At 47.4% G+C, this 16,271-nt stretch overlaps 2 long non-coding RNA genes across 2 annotated transcripts in view; both read right to left on the bottom strand.

Moving 5' to 3' along the window:
* The window catches only part of LOC137618696 (uncharacterized), a 408,492-nt gene that overhangs the window by 201,762 nt on the left and 190,459 nt on the right, over positions 1-16,271 (bottom strand). The window lies entirely within an intron of this gene.
* LOC137619280 (uncharacterized) overlaps positions 4,453-16,271 on the bottom strand; it is a 42,765-nt gene continuing 30,946 nt past the window's right edge. The window contains exon 3 of the long non-coding RNA XR_011039883.1: positions 4,453-4,950. This is a non-coding gene — a long non-coding RNA (uncharacterized lncRNA). The remainder of the gene's footprint in view (positions 4,951-16,271) is intronic.

Raw genomic sequence — 16,271 nt, 5'->3', positions numbered from 1 at the left:
TAAGGCAACGCTTGACCCTACCATGTACCCTGACGGGGTTGATGCTATTCCTTACAACAGCATTGGTTTGGCGAATGTTGACTAATGGTCAATGGCTGGATATCATGGCTACTGTGCAGTTGGAGAGTGCTCGCGAGTACTGTAGTCACCTGTCGACAAGCCGCTGCTAGGGGCTGTTGATCGCCTGCTGATCGCTTTAGTGGATTGGTGTGATGGCGAACGGCAAGTAGCGAGAAGTGTGTTGTTTGCCTTCTGATCTAGGGAATCACAGGCAGAGGTTGACTAGAGAGTCTGAGTGACGAACTGCTGGTGAACGGTAAACTGCCGATGATCAGTTAATCGGCGACCTGTGAGCCAAAGATGGTAATTGACAGGCAGATGAAAGCTGTGTGGTCAATCAGCCAAGGAAGGTTAGCAATTAATGAGTTGGTGATTGGCTTTGAGAGCCCTGAGAAACAGCAGAGTGACTGGCAGTTGGTGATTGGCGAGCCATTGATGATCAATGTTCGATCGAGGACTGGCGATCGACGAGCTAGAGATCAGCAAGCTGACGATTGGTTGGTCAGAGATCAGCAAGGTGACAATGGGCTGGTCAGAGATCAGCGAGCTGAGTCTTCTATATGGGAGTCTTCCTTAGGAAGACATCATTGTTTGACTGGTCTCTACCTCCTGTTGCACTAGATCACTGATAGGTTACCTCAAAAATGAGAAAGAATTTATAAATATATGACAATCAGACTGACATAAGGGTTTCTTTGGTGAAGAAAATAGGATGACTAGAACTTTATGAAGAAGGAATTGAAGAAAGGCAACATTCCATGTTCACACGCTTTAATGCGGAGAATAACTGATGACGTGACTAAGAGCTTGGCCTAGATCAACTGTTGTGCTGCAACAATGGTATCCACCAATCTATGGGTACAATCCTTTAGGTAGTGGCCTGTGAAGGTAGTCTGTCCTTTCAAGACTCCTGCACTTAGTACCTGTACCACTGAATGGTTCTTGCGCAACACTGGGGTTGCAGGAAGACCATGAATGTTATGTGCTCTAGGGGAGGGGGGAACCTGGCAGAACTTCCCTTGAGGATTTATAGGTTTTGAGGATAAGAGATAGTGTTCTCAGCAATCTTCTTTGTAGATCTTGTGCTCACAAACAGATTAGCGATCTTTGATCGATGAAGAGCCAGTCTTTTAAGGCATTTCCTGACCACTCTTACAGGACAGAATAACAGATTATCCGGATCATCAGTTATCATCCAAATAGACAAGAAGGTGAAAGTCAAATCTGGTGTCGTTTATGGACCGATTTTGAGTTTTAGCCACAAATTCTGGAACAAAGAAAAAAAAAGACAGGTTTTTCCAACTCTTGGAATGTGATATATGGTAGTATAACACATGCAGTTTGCTCACTCTCTTAGCTGGTGGAAATTCTTCATTTAACTTGATGGTAAATCGCTTAACAATTATTGAACTGGATAAAAAAATTGGATTTGATCCCATCAAGATGTTAAGTCAACCACAATAATTGAGAGAATGTTTGGGATCGAGTGTGCATACGTGGGTGCGTAAAGTAAGCGTAAACAAAGGAGGAGGAGTTGTGTTTACGATCGAGACAACTACGATGATTCGAGAGGGGAGAGGAGTTGCTCCCTTTATCATCATTTGAAAGTCTAATCTCTCCCTTGTTAAAGGTATGAAATTGTCTAAGTTATAATGTACGTGTTTTCATAACACTTGATATCTTAAAAAAACAGTAAATTATTAAGTCTTGTGATGATGATGTTACAGGAATTGATAATTGCTCAATGCTAAGTTTGCATGTGATGGGAATTGTGCCACCAACCGTAAGTTAAGATTCTTGAGTTGCCAGGCTAACTGAGCAGTGTAACCAGTAGGTTAGGTAGGAGTACAGTACAATATACCTTAGGCTACGAATTGCTTGTTGTTTGACATAGGATTGTTGTTCTAAAGGAAGTTTCTGCATTACAGAGCACCAGTTATGGATGGAGCAAGCTAGTCGTCCAGGTACCTCAGCAGCCTGATATCCATCGCAGGGGCCCAAGCAGAGACCAGGAAAAGACTCTGGTTAAGTACCTGGGGTACTGTGGACAAGCCAAAGCAAAGCACCTTTAAGTAGAAGATATTTTCAGGATCTGGGATGGACAGAGACCTGAAAGTAAGCATCTTTCAGGTATATGGTCAACATGAAGTCGTCCTTTCTGAGGGCCTTAAGAACGATGCCTGGGGTCTCCATCTCGAACCTTGTTTGGAGCACAAACTGGTTCAAGTGGGAAAGGTCTACAACAAGTCTTCAGCCTCCAGAAAACTTCTCTACCACGAAGAAGTTGGTGAAGAAGACCTGGGATCTGTATGAGAGACTTCCACCTCTATGGTGGGACCGTCAAAGTTTAAGCTAATGGGGGAGGACAGCCCCTGTAGGGGACGTGATATTCTGAATGGAGAACTGCAACCTGTTCCATAGCTCTGCAGGCATCGCCCTACTGTGGTAAGTCCAGAGATCTGTCCTCCCTAGCGGGAGAAACGACGGCATCTACCTTTCTGCCCAGAGAAGTGACCCCTCCAGCTAAAGTTGTGGTTCTGATTCTGCTTTTTCGGTGGCTGTTTGCAGGTGGCAGGAGCCAGCGCTGATGACCCTGTTTAATTGGAGACTGTTTTGGAGGCTGTTGAGGGGCGGGCATCCTAAGAGCGGCTCTTCTCATAAACAGGGATTGGTCGGCTTTTGCCACAGCAACCTCTGTGGAAGGAAAATGTAGGAAAGTCCTCAACGTTAGAGTTTTGCAGGTATAGCCCATCCTTTTGGGACAATTACTTTGAGCACCTTGCCAAGACAGTGTCTCTATGATCGAAGACAATTTCTCCACAATTATAAATGTCAATGACCTTAGATGTCAGGATGCCAGTACACTCCAAATCAATCAATCTCCACAAGGAGACAGATTGATGGACCAGGAATTCCAAGGCCTTAGCCCACAGACATTGACATTTCCTCAAACTGCTTAATTACATCAGGATTCTTCATATTTTCTGTAGTAGCAAAGCATGACATTGCCCCTGAGCAGTGGTCTGGCCAGGAGCAGGCCTGAATAGCTGACATGGCAGCTACCTGTATCTTTTGCATCTCAGATGCTATAAAGGTGCAGTAACTGCTCTGAACCTGAGCATGAGGAGGGTCTCCTTGACCGCCTGGACGACGTATAAGACTCATAACTTTAAGGAAATCTTATGTCTCGTATGTAAGGGTTGGAATCTTGAAGGGGCTACATCAGCAGAACTGGTTCTTGCTCCATCAGGGGTCATCAATAATAGTCAACGATGTGTTATTATATGTGGGCTCCTGCCTAGCAATTATGTGGTGAGGTTCCTGCTTCAGAAAGATATTGGAGGCTTTGACCTTTCCTTAGACGTGAATGTATTCACGCCTGTGGCTCGGACGGTGAGAAGAGGCCGCTGTAAGAGAATGAGCAGAGCCACATTTATTTACTCCTGCGATAAGCGTCTTTATCCACGTAGGGATGAGGTTGGACAGCAGGGGACTCTTAGTCTGAACTTGAAATCTGTGATGAAAAAGATTTATCAGGAGAGGTCTACTTGGAATGCCTTTTTCAGGAAGCAAAATAATACTAAGGAGAATGGGGTCTCTTTTTCCAATTATTATCATTATTACTTGCTAAGCTACAACCCTCGTAAGAAAAACAGGACGCTAAAAGATCAAAGACTACAACAGGGAATATACCCCAATGAGGAAAGGAAATAAGAAAATAAACTATATATGAGAAGTAATGAATAACAATATAAAATATCAACTTTAAAATAGATCTGTCATATATAAACAATAAAGAGAGAAGTGTGTGCCTGAGTGCACCCTCAAACAAGAAAACTCTAACCCAAGAAAGTGGAAGACCATGATACAGAGGCTATGGCATTACCCAGGAATAGAAAACAATGGTTAGATTTTGGAGCGTCCATCTCTTAGAAGAGGTGAAGATATAGGGTTCTGCCACCTCTTTCCTTTCATGTCTCTGAAAAGAGAAATATCTGAAATTGCTACTCTCTCAGTAGTTTGTGGGATAATACTCTAGGGAAGTTGGGATTAATATTTGTCTGTGCAGACCTTGGTAAAATGTTAGGTTTATTTGATTATTTCATCTAAGAGATGGGATAGGTTCTGAAAGAGTTTTGAACTCATGGGCTAGAAGCAATTTGGGTATAAACCAAAGAAGAAGACGGGGAAGGGGACCCATCCTTCTTAGCTCTCTTCTTGCAATGTGCATGGAACTTCTCCCACTGGGAGGGTGGTCACTGCCATCAAATTTCACAAGGCTTACCACGGCAGTTCAACCGGGAGGGGTGCGGACCAACCTGGACCCACCTTATGTTCCTCAAGGGCGACCTTCAAGACCAGGGCAAGTCAGTATAGTACTGTACCTTAAAAGCCCTTCATCTCACAAAGCACACTGAAAGAAAAAGCCCTGGAGAGAGAAAGAGTCCAGCATGGGGTCATGATCGTAGTGTGGGAGATCAGTTATAAAGAGAGTGACTCAGCATCTCAGAGGTATAAGTGCACTACCCAACCATGGCACTGCCTCGTAACCATACATGGTTGCCAGTTATACATTTTTCTTTCTGGTCGTAGCAAAATAACTTGGGAGTAAACCCATATAAATGACTCGGAAGTTTGTATCTGCACAGGAACAAACTCATGTTATGCTGATGTTGAAGAAGATGTTAGAATCATGGATAAAAATGGCTACCCCTCTGAAGAAGGAAAAGCTAGGCTTTGTCACCAACACACAATGACTGGGCTGATTTATAAAGGGCTTGAATCCAGTGATGTGGAAGCACGGTGTACGCTGGCCATATGACCACAGCAGTCTCCTTGCATTGCCTTGCTTGGGATGCACGACTTCTTCAATGATGATTTCAAGGTCTTCTGAAAGAAAAATGATATTTTAATTATAAAATAAATTTTTGAATATACTTACCCGGTGAATATATAATAGCTGCAACTCCGTTGCTCGACAGACAAAAAACAGTAAAAACTCGCCAGCGATCGCTATACAGGTTGCGGGTGTGCCCACCAGCGCCAACTGTCGGCCAGATACCACTCTCGATGTAAACAAAGACTCAATTTCTTCTCATCCCACTGCATCTCTATTGGGGAGGAAGGGAGGGTCGTTTAATTTATATATTCACCGGGTAAGTATATTCAAAAATTTATTTTATAATTAAAATATCATTTTTAAATATTTAACTTAGCCGGTGAATATATAATAGCTGATTCACACCCAGGGAGGTGGGTAGAGACCAGTTAAATATGTTTACATCGTATAAGCTAAGAGTTTTTATTTCATTTTGGAAGTTATCAATATAACAAAAACAAAATAAATAGGTACCTGGTAAGGAAGTCGACTTAGACGATTACTCTGCCTTGTAAGTACGTCTTCCTTACGGAGCCCAGCGATCCTCTTAGGATGCTGACAGACCCCCAGGAGCTGAAGTATCAAGGGCTGCAACCCATACAACAGGACCTCATCAAACCCTTAATCTGGGCGCTCTCAAGAAATAACTTTGACCACCCGCCAAATCAACCAGGATGCGAAAGGCTTCTTAGCCTTCCGGACAACCCATAAAAACAACAATAAAAACATTTCAAGAGACAGATTAAAAGGATATGGAATTAGGGAATTGTAGTGGTTGAGCCCTCACCCACTACTGCACTCGCTGCTACGAATGGTCCCAGTGTGTAGCAGTTCTCGTAAAGAGACTGGACATCTTTTAAGTAAAATGACGCGAACACTGACTTGCTTCTCCAATAGGTTGCGTCCATAATACTTTGCAGAGATCTATTTTGCTTAAAGGCCACTGAAGTTGCTACAGCTCTAACTTCGTGCGTCTTAACCTTAAGCAAAGTTCGGTCTTCCTCACTCAGGTGTGAATGAGCTTCTCGTATTAGCAATCTGATAAAGTATGACAAAGCGTTCTTTGACATAGGCAAGGATGGTTTCTTAACTGAACACCATAACACTTCAGATTGGCCTCGTAAAGGTTTAGTACGAGCTAAGTAGAACTTAAGCGCTCTAACAGGGCATAAGACTCTTTCTAGTTCATTGCCTACGATCTCCGATAAGCTGGGAATATCGAAAGATTTAGGCGAAGGACGAGAAGGTAGCTAATTTTTGGCTAGAAAACCAAGTTGCAGAGAACAAGTAGCTTTTTCCGACGAAAATCCGATGTTCTTGCTGAAGGCATGAATCTCACTGACTCTTTTAGCCGAGGCTAAGCATACCAGGAAAAGAGTCTTAAGAGTGAGATCTTTCAGGGAGGCTGATTGTAAAGGCTCAAACCTGTCTGACATGAGGAATCTTAGGACCACGTCTAAATTCCACCCAGGAGTAGCCAAACGACGCTCCTTAGTGGTCTCAAAAGACTTAAGGAAGTCTTGTAGATCTTTATTGTTGGAAAGATCTAAGCCTCTATGCCGGAAGACCGATGCCAACATGCTTCTGTAGCCCTTGATAGTGGGAGCTGAAAGGGATCGTCCTTTTCTCAGGTATAAGAGAAAATCAGCTATTTGGGCTACAGAGGTACTGGTCGTGGATACAGAAACTGACTTGCACCAGTCTCGGAAGACTTCCCACTTCGATTGGTAGACTCTAATGGTAGACGCTCTCCTTGCTCTAGCAATCGCACTGGCTGCCTCCTTCGAAAAGCCTCTAGCTCTCGAGAGTCTTTCGATAGTCTGAAGGCAGTCAGACGAAGAGCGTGGAGGCTTTGGTGTACCTTCTTTACGTGAGGCTGACGTAGAAGGTCTACTCTTAGAGGAAGACTTCTGGGAACGTCTACTAACCATCGAAGTACCTCAGTGAACCATTCTCTCGCGGGCCAGAGGGGAGCAACTAACGTCAACCTTGTCCCTTCGTGAGAGGAGAACTTCTGCAGTACCTTGTTGACAATCTTGAATGGTGGGAATGCGTAAAGGTCCAGATGTGACCAATCTAGGAGGAAGGCATCTATATGTATTGCTGCTGGGTCCGGGACTGGAGAGCAATAGATTGGAAGCCTCTTGGTCAGCGAGGTTGCAAAGAGATCTATGGTGGGTTGACCCCAAGTCTTCCAGAGTCTCTTGCACACATCCTTGTGGAGGGTCCATTCGGTTGGAATCACTTGACCTTTCCGACTGAGACAATCTGTTCGGACGTTCAAGTCGCCCTGGATGAACCTCGTTACTAGCGAGATGCCTCGATCTTTTGACCAGATGAGCAGGTCCTTTGCGATCTCGTACAACGTCAGTGAGTGGGTACCTCCCTTTTTGGAGATGTACGCCAAGGCCGTGGTGTTGTCTGAGTTTACTTCCACCACTTTGCCTTGAAGGAGATACTTGAAGCTTCTCAAGGCCAGATGAACTGCCAAAAGCTCCTTGCAGTTGATATGCATGCTCCTTTGACTCGCGTTCCACAGACCTGAGCATTCCCGACCGTCCAGCGTCGCGCCCCAGCCCAAGTCCGATGCGTCCGAGAAGAGAATGTGGTTGGGTATCTGAACTGTCAGGGGAAGACCCTCTCTTAGGCTGATATTGTCCTTCCACCAAGTCAGGCAAGACTTTATCTTTTCGGAAATCGGGATCGAGACCGCTTCTAGCGTCTTGTCCTTTTTCCAGTGAAAAGCCAGATGGAATTGAAGAGGACGGAGGTGTAGTCTTCCTAGTGATACAAATTGCTCCAGGGATGACAGCGTCCCTACCAGACTCATCCACAGCCTGACTGAGCAGCGTTCCTTCTTCAGCATCTTCTGGATGGAGAGCAGGGCTTGATCTATTCTGGGGGCCGACGGAAAAGCCCGAAAAGCTTGACTGTGAATCTTCATCCCTAAATACAGAATAGTTTGGGATGGGATCAGCTGCGACTTTTCCAAATTGACTAGGAGTCCCAATTCCTTGGTCAGATCTAGAGTCCACTTGAGATCCTTCAGACAGCGACGACTGGAAGAGGCTCTGAGAAGCCAGTCGTCCAAATAAAGGGAGGCTCGGATGTCCGATAAGTGGAGGAATTTCGCCACATTCCTCATCAGCCTCGTAAACACGAGAGGAGCTGTGCTTAGGCCAAAGCACAGGGCCCGAAACTGGTAAACCACATCTTCGAAGACGAATCTCAGAAAGGGTTGGGAGTCTGAGTGAATGGGGATGTGGAAGTAGGCGTCCCTTAGGTCTAGAGAGACCATCCAGTCTTCCTTTCTGACCGCTGCTAAGACTGACTTTGTGGTCTCCATGGAGAATTTCGTCTTTGTGACAAAGACATTCAGAGCACTGACGTCTAGCACCGGTCTCCACCCTCCTGTCTTCTTTGATACTAGGAAGAGACGGTTGTAAAACCCCGGTGATTGAAGGTCCGAGACTTTGACCACCGCTCCCTTCTCTAGCAAAAGAGACACTTCCAGTTTCAGGGCTTGTCTCTTTTCTTCCTCTCTGTAACTGGGAGAGAGATCGATGGGGGACGTCGCTAGAGGGGGTTTGCGTACAAACGAGATCTTGTACCCCTCTCTGAGCAACTTCACAGATTGTTGGTCTGCGCCTCTCTTCTCCCAGGCTTGCCAGACGTTCTTGAGTCTGGCTCCTACTGCTGTCTGAAGTTGCGGGCAGTCAGACTCTGCCCTTAGAGGACTTGGATCCTTTCCTCTTCCCTCGCTTCCCTTCGGCACGAGCACCTCCCCAGCTGGGGGCTCTGCCACGAAAGGGCGGGATAAATCGAGACGCTGGAGTGTCTATCCTCGGTCTAGTGGACAATGTAGGCAAAGGGGGAGCTTTGCGAGCCGAGGACGCAACTAGATCATGGGTGTCCTTCTGAACTAAAGACAAGGCAATTTCCTTAACCAGGACTTCAGGAAACAGGCACTTGGACAATGGCGCAAAGAGTAGCTCAGATCTTTGGCATGGCGTCACTCCAGCGGACAGGAAAGAGCATAGAGACTCTCGCTTCTTCAGGACTCCAGATGTGAATGAAGCGGCAAGTTCGTTGGACCCATCACGGACGGCCTTGTCCATGCAGGACATAATGAGTAAGGAAACATCCTTATCTGTAGAAGAGATTTTCCTACTCAGGGCTCCTAGGCACCAGTCTAGGAAGTTAAAGACTTCGAAAGCCCTAAATATACCTTTGAGAAGGTGGTCCAGGTCCGATGGTGACCAACAAATCTTCGAGCGTCTCATGGCCAGGCGTCGGGGAGAGTTTACAAGACTTGAGAAGTCGCCCTGGGCAGAGGCAGGAACTCCCAAGCCGAGAACTTCTCCCGTGGCATACCAGACGCTCGATCTAGACGAGAGTTTAGAAGGGGGGAAGGCAAATGCTGTCTTCCCTAAACTCTTCTTGGTCTCTAACCAATCGCCCAACAGCCGCAAGGCTCTCTTGGATGAGCGAGAGAGAACGAGTTTAGTAAAGGCAGGTACAGCAGCAGGAACGCCTGATACAAACTCCGACGGCGGCGAACGTGGAGCCACAGAAACAAAGTGGTCAGGGAACAACTCCTTAAACACCGCCATGACTTTTCTAAGGTCCAAGGATGGTTGAGTTGCCTTAGGCTCGTCAAGCTCTGAAGGTTGATCCTCTTGTGGTTCAGCAACGTCCTCATCTGACAGTTCCTCATCCGAAAACTGATGAGAAAACGGCACAGGAGTGGGCAACGTTTGACTCGCCGAGTCCGGTCGCACTGGTGCATGCGTGACGGAGCCGGATGCAGCGTCATGGAACTGTTGAGCAGTCTGGGAACTGTCAACAACCATCGGTACGCGAGGACGCACAGCGTCCACCCGAGACTGTTTAGACCGTCTGGGTTGTGCAGTCAACACCATACCGGGTTGCGGAGGTTGACGCACCGCGTCAAAACAAGTCACCTCTGCTGGTTGGTGAACGTCCTGAACGTCAACAACCACCTCCGTGCGTCGCCTAACGTCAACGTGCGGCTGGCAACTCACACTGGGTCGCAACGGTGGAGGTACTACCCCAACTGGTTGCCGCGAGAAAGTTACCTCAGCGTCAACAGGACGCACAACAGACCGCTTGGATGGTCGTTGGCTAGAAGGTTCTGCGGCAACCTTCTCCGCATTGAAGACCTCCATCAAGGACGCAAGTTTGGACTGCATGTCCTGCAGTAACACCCATTTAGGGTCTACGGACGCAGGTGCGGCAACAGACGGGGTGAGCGACTTAGGCGGCACAACTTTGCCTCTCTTAGGCGGCGAGCTGTCATCCGATGACGGCAACGGGTCCGAACTGTCCCAGTGGCTACAACCAGGACGTTGGACTTGTCCAGAAGGGACCGACTTACGCTTCAAAGGTCTGGAGACCTTGGTCCAAGGTTTCTTACGAGAAACACCTTCGGACGATGAGGTATAAATAGGCTCTCTCGTCTTACGTTGGTAGGGGCGATCTTGGGGAGATACGCCTGATACCATAGAGGGAACGTCTGTTCGCTGATCAAGGCCTCTCGAACCCATGAGTCGTACGACATTGCTTCTCCCCTGGGCTTGGGAGCTTGCAAGAGGTCCCGGACTAGGAGGACGACAGGCACGAACAGACGAACCCTCAAGCGCAACACTGTTCACAACACTTTGAGAAACACTAGGCACTGAAACACTTTCCGCCGTGGCACTTTTGCACTTTAGTTCCTTTACGTCCGCCATGAGTTGATTGCGGTCACTTGCAAGGGCCTCAACTCTCTCCCCCAAGGCATGGATTGCACGCATCATGTCTTGCATTGACGGTTCCTGAGTGCTAGGAGGGGGGTTAGGAACAACCACTACAGGGGAAGGATTAGGTTCAGGGGCATGTGGAGAGGAAAAATCTATCGACTTAGAAGAACTTCTCCTTACCCTATCTCTCTCTAGCCTGCGTGTATACTTCTCAAATTCGATAAAATCGAATTCCGAAAGGCCCACGCATTCCTCACACCGATCTTCCAGTTGACAGGTTTTACCCCGACAATTGGAACAAACAGTGTGAGGGTCGAGAGAAGCCTTTGGAAGACGCCTATGACAGTCCCTAGCATTACATTTTCTGAACTTGGGAACTTGTGAAAGGTCAGCCATTTTGAATTAGTCAAGGGAAAATTCCAAAAAACGATATAAGTCATCAACAATTAATCCGATCAAAAAAAGAGTTCAAGGATTTATTTGAAGAAAAACACCTGTACTGCGAAAGCTCAAACCAAAATAAAGTACTTCACCAAATATGATGTGAAAAAACTCCAAGGTTCAACAGCGAGTAAAGTACGTCTTGTCGACACGTCGACAGAGAAGAAATTGAGTCTTTGTTTACATCGAGAGTGGTATCTGGCCGACAGTTGGCGCTGGTGGGCACACCCGCAACCTGTATAGCGATCGCTGGCGAGTTTTTACTGTTTTTTGTCTGTCGAGCAACGGAGTTGCAGCTATTATATATTCACCGGCTAAGTTAAATATTTAAAATTTATCTTTAAGAATACAATAAAAATAAAAGTTTAACCATAAAATGTTATTTTCATTAGTAAAATAAATTTTTGAATATACTTACCCGATGATCATGTAGCTGTCAACTCCGTTGCCCGACAGAAATCTACGGACGGGATACGCCAGCGATCGCTATACAGGAGGGGGGTGTACTCACCAGCGCCATCTGTGGTCAGGTACTCCAGTACTTCTTGTCAACACCACCTCAATTTTTTCCTCGGTCCACTGGTTCTCTATGGGGAGGAAGGGTGGGTCAATTAAATCATGATCATCGGGTAAGTATATTCAAAAATTTATTTTACTAATGAAAATAACATTTTTCAATATTAATCTTACCCGATGATCATGTAGCTGATTCACACCCAGGGAGGTGGGTGAAAACCAGTATACATGTTAATCAAGAAGCTAAGTATCCCGTATTTCATTTTTATTAGTTATTCAAAATAACAAATAAAATCGATAAGTACCTGGTAAGGAAGTCGACTTGAACCATTACTCTGCCTTTAATAAGTACGTCTTCCTTACTGAGCGCAGCGGTCCTCTTAGGATGCTGAACGACTCTTAGGTGCTGAAGTATAAAGGGCTGCAACCCATACTAAAGGACCTCATCACAACCTCTAACCTAGGCGCTTCTCAAGAAAGAATTGACCACCCGCCAAATCAACTAGGATGCGGAAGGCTTCTTAGCCGACCGTACAACCCAAAACAACAATAAAAGCATTCAAGAGAAAGGTTAAAAAGGTTATGGGATTATGGGAATGTAGTGGCTGAGCCCTCACCTACTACTGCACTCGCTGCTACGAATGGTCCCAGGGTGTAGCAGTTCTCGTAAAGAGACTGGACATCTTTGAGATAGAATGATGCAAACACTGACTTGCTCCTCCAATAGGTTGCATCCATAACACTCTGCAGAGAACGGTTCTGTTTGAAGGCCACTGAAGTAGCCACAGCTCTCACTTCATGTGTCCTTACCTTCAGCAAAGCAAGGTCTTCTTCCTTCATATGAGAATGAGCTTCTCTAATCAGAAGCCTTATGTAGTAAGAAACTGCGTTCTTAGACATAGGCAGTGAAGGTTTCTTAATAGCACACCATAAGGCCTCCGATTGTCCTCGCAAGGGTTTTGACCTTTTAAGATAGTACTTAAGAGCTCTGACAGGGCAAAGTACTCTCTCCCGTTCGTTACCCACCATGTTGGAAAGGCTAGGTATTTCGAACGATTTAGGCCAAGGACGTGAAGGAAGCTCGTTTTTAGCCAAAAAACCGAGCTGCAAGGAACATGTAGCCGTTTCAGATGTGAAACCTATGTTCCTGCTGAAGGCGTGAATCTCACTTACTCTTTTGGCTGTTGCCAGGCAAACGAGGAAAAGAGTTTTAAGAGTGAGGTCCTTGAAAGAGGCTGACTGGAGAGGTTCAAATCTAGATGACATAAGGAACCTTAGGACCACGTCTAGATTCCAGCCTGGAGTGGACAACCGACGTTCTTTAGAGGTCTCAAAAGACCTAAGGATGTCCTGCAGATCTTTGTTGGTGGAAAGATCCAAGCCTCTGTGGCGGAAAACCGCTGCCAACATACTTCTGTACCCCTTGATCGTAGGAGCTGATAGAGATCTAACATTCCTTAGATGTAACAGGAAGTCAGCAACTTGGGTTACAGTGGTACTGGTAGAGGAAACTGCATTGGCTCTGCACCAGCTTCGGAAGACTTCCCACTTAGATTGATAGACTCTGCGAGTGGATATCCTCCTTGCTCTGGCAATCGCTCTGGCTGCCTCCTTCGAAAAGCCTCTAGCTCTTGAGAGTCTTTCGATAGTCTGAAGGCAGTCAGACGAAGAGCGTGGAGGCTTGGGTGTACCTTCTTTACGTGAGGTTGACGCAGAAGGTCCACTCTTAGAGGGAGAGTCCTGGGAACGCGACCAGCCATTGCAGTACCTCTGTGAACCATTCTCTTGCAGGCCAAAGGGGAGCAACCAACGTCAGCCGTGTCCCTTTGTGAGAGACGAACTTCTGAAGAACCCTGTTGATGATCTTGAACGGCGGGAATGCATACAGGTCGAGGTGGGACCAGTCCAGCAAAAAGGCATCCACGTGAACTGCTGCCGGGTCTGGAATCGGGGAACAGTACAATGGGAGCCTCTTGGTCATCGAGGTAGCGAACAGATCTATAGTTGGCTGACCCCACAGGGCCCAAAGTCTGTTGCAAACGTTCTTGTGAAGGGTCCACTCTGTGGGGATGACCTGACCCTTCCGGCTGAGGCGATCTGCCGTAACATTCATATCGCCCTGAATGAACCTCGTTACCAGCGTGAGCTTTCGACTTTTTGACCAAATGAGGAGGTCCCTTGCGATCTCGAACAGCTTCCTCGAATGAGTCCCTCCCTGCTTGGAGATGTACGCCAAGGCTGTGGTGTTGTCGGAGTTCACCTCCACCACCTTGTTTAGCTGGAGGGACTTGAAGTTCATTAAGGCCAGATGAACCGCCAACAACTCCTTGCAATTGATATGAAGCGTTTCCTGTTCCTGGTTCCATGTCCCCGAGCATTCCTGTCCGTCCAATGTCGCGCCCCAGCCCGAGTCTGATGCGTCCGAGTAGAGATGATGGTCGGGGGTCTGAACAGCTAACAAGAGACCCTCCTTGAGAAGAATGCTGTTCTTCCACCACGTTAGAGTAGCCCTCATCTCTTTGGAAACAGGAATAGAGACTGTCTCGAGCGTCATATCCTTGTTCCAGTGAGCTGCCAGATGGTACTGAAGGGGGCGGAGGTGGAGTCTCCCTAACTCGATGAACAGGGCTAGCGATGAAAGAGTCCCTGTTAGACTCATCCACTGCCTCACCGAGCATCGGTTCCTCCTCAGCATGCTCAGGATGCACTCCAGGGCTTGGTTGATTCTTGGGGCCGACGGAAAAGCCCGAAAAGCTCGACTCTGAATCTCCATACCCAGGTAAACGATGGTCTGGGAAGGAACGAGCTGGGACTTCTCTAAATTGACCAAGAGGCCCAGTTCCTTGGTCAAATCCAAAGTCCATCTGAGACTCTCCAGACAGCGACGACTTGTGGGAGCTCTTAAAAGCCAGTCGTCTAAATAAAGGGAGGCTCTGATATCTGCCAAGTGAAGGAATTTCGCAATATTCCTCATCAGTCGCGTAAACACAAGAGGTGCCGTGCTCAGGCCAAAGCACAGGGCTTGGAACTGGTACACAACCTCTCCAAAGACGAATCTCAGAAAAGGTTGGGAGTCTGGATGGATGGGAACGTGACAGTAGGCGTCTTTCAGATCTAACGAGACCATCCAGTCCTCCTGCCTGACCGCTGCTAGGACCGACTTCGTCGTCTCCATTGTGAACGTCTGCTTGGTGACATAAGCATTGAGCGCACTGACGTCCAGCACCGGTCTCCAACCTCCTGTCTTCTTGGCCACCAGGAAGAGACGGTTGTAAAAGCCCGGGGATTGATGGTCCCGAACTATCACCACTGCCTCCTTCTGTAGCAGGAGCGACACCTCTTGTTGTAACGCTAGCCTCTTGTCCTTCTCCTTGTAGTTGGGAGAGAGGTTGATGGGAGATGTGGTCAGAGGGGGATTGCGGCAGAACGGAATTCTGTAACCCTCCCTTAGCCACTTGACAGACTGAGCGTCTGCACCTCTGCTCTCCCAGGCTTACCAGAAGGTCTTGAGTCTGGCTCCTACAGCTGTCTGGAGAGGAAGGAAGTCAAAGCTTGCTTTTCGTGGACTTGGCACCTTTCTTGGACTTGCCCCGGTGACTGTCTGCACGGGTACTTCCTCTACTGGAGGCTCTGCCACGAAAGGGCGGAATGAATCTGGTAGCAGGTGTATCAGCCACAGGGGTGCGGTAAGATCTCGGCACGGAAGGTAAGGTTTTAGCCTTACGTGCTGAAGAAGCCATGAGGTCATGCGTATCTTTCTGGATAAGAGCCGCAGCCATCCCCTTGATTAACTCCTCCGGAAACAGGAACTTGGAGAGAGGAGCAAACAGCAACTCTGACCTCTGGCAAGGGGTGATACCAGTCGATAAGTAGGAGCATAGATGCTCCCTTTTCTTGAGGACTCCTGAGACAAAAATAGAAGCAAGTTCGCCAGAACCATCGCGAATAGCTCTGTCCATACTGGACATGATCAGCATGGCCGAGTCTTTGTCAGAAGGGGCAGTCTTCCTGCTTAAGGCCCCCAGGCACCAATCGAGGAAGTTAAAAATTTCGAAGGCGCGAAAGACTCCCTTCATCAAGTGGTCCAGATCAGAAAAGGACCAGCAGACCTTCGAGCGTCTCATAGCCAACCTGCAGGGAGAGTCAACCAAACTTGAGAAGTCGGCCTGGGCAGAGGCAGGAACCCCCAAGCCAGGTTCCTCTCCCGTGGCATACCAGACGCCCGACTTAGAAGCCAGCTTAGGAGGAGGAAACACAAAAGAGGTCCTTCCCAGTTGCTGCTTGGACTGCAACCAATCCCCTAAAACCCTCAAAGCTCTCCTTGATGATCTGGCGAGGACAAGCTTGGTGTAGGCAGACGTAGAAGGCTGCATGCCTAGAGAAAACTCGGAGGGAGGAGAACGAGGGGTTGCAGACACGAAGTGTTCAGGGTACAACTCTCTGAACAGAGCCAGGACCTTGCGAAAGTCTAAGGAAGGCGGCGACGACTTGTGTCCTTCCACATCAGATGTAGGATCATCCAGATGAGCAGCTTCATCCTCAGAAACCTCATCGCCTGAGAGTTGAGTAGCGAGAGGCAAAGGTAGAGCGGCAGGCTGAATGGCTGAATCCTG

Source organism: Palaemon carinicauda, chromosome 25, assembly GCF_036898095.1.
Source record: "Palaemon carinicauda isolate YSFRI2023 chromosome 25, ASM3689809v2, whole genome shotgun sequence".
Classification (NCBI taxonomy): Eukaryota; Metazoa; Arthropoda; class Malacostraca; order Decapoda; family Palaemonidae; genus Palaemon; species Palaemon carinicauda.
This window is presented reverse-complemented; position numbering and strand designations above follow the sequence as displayed.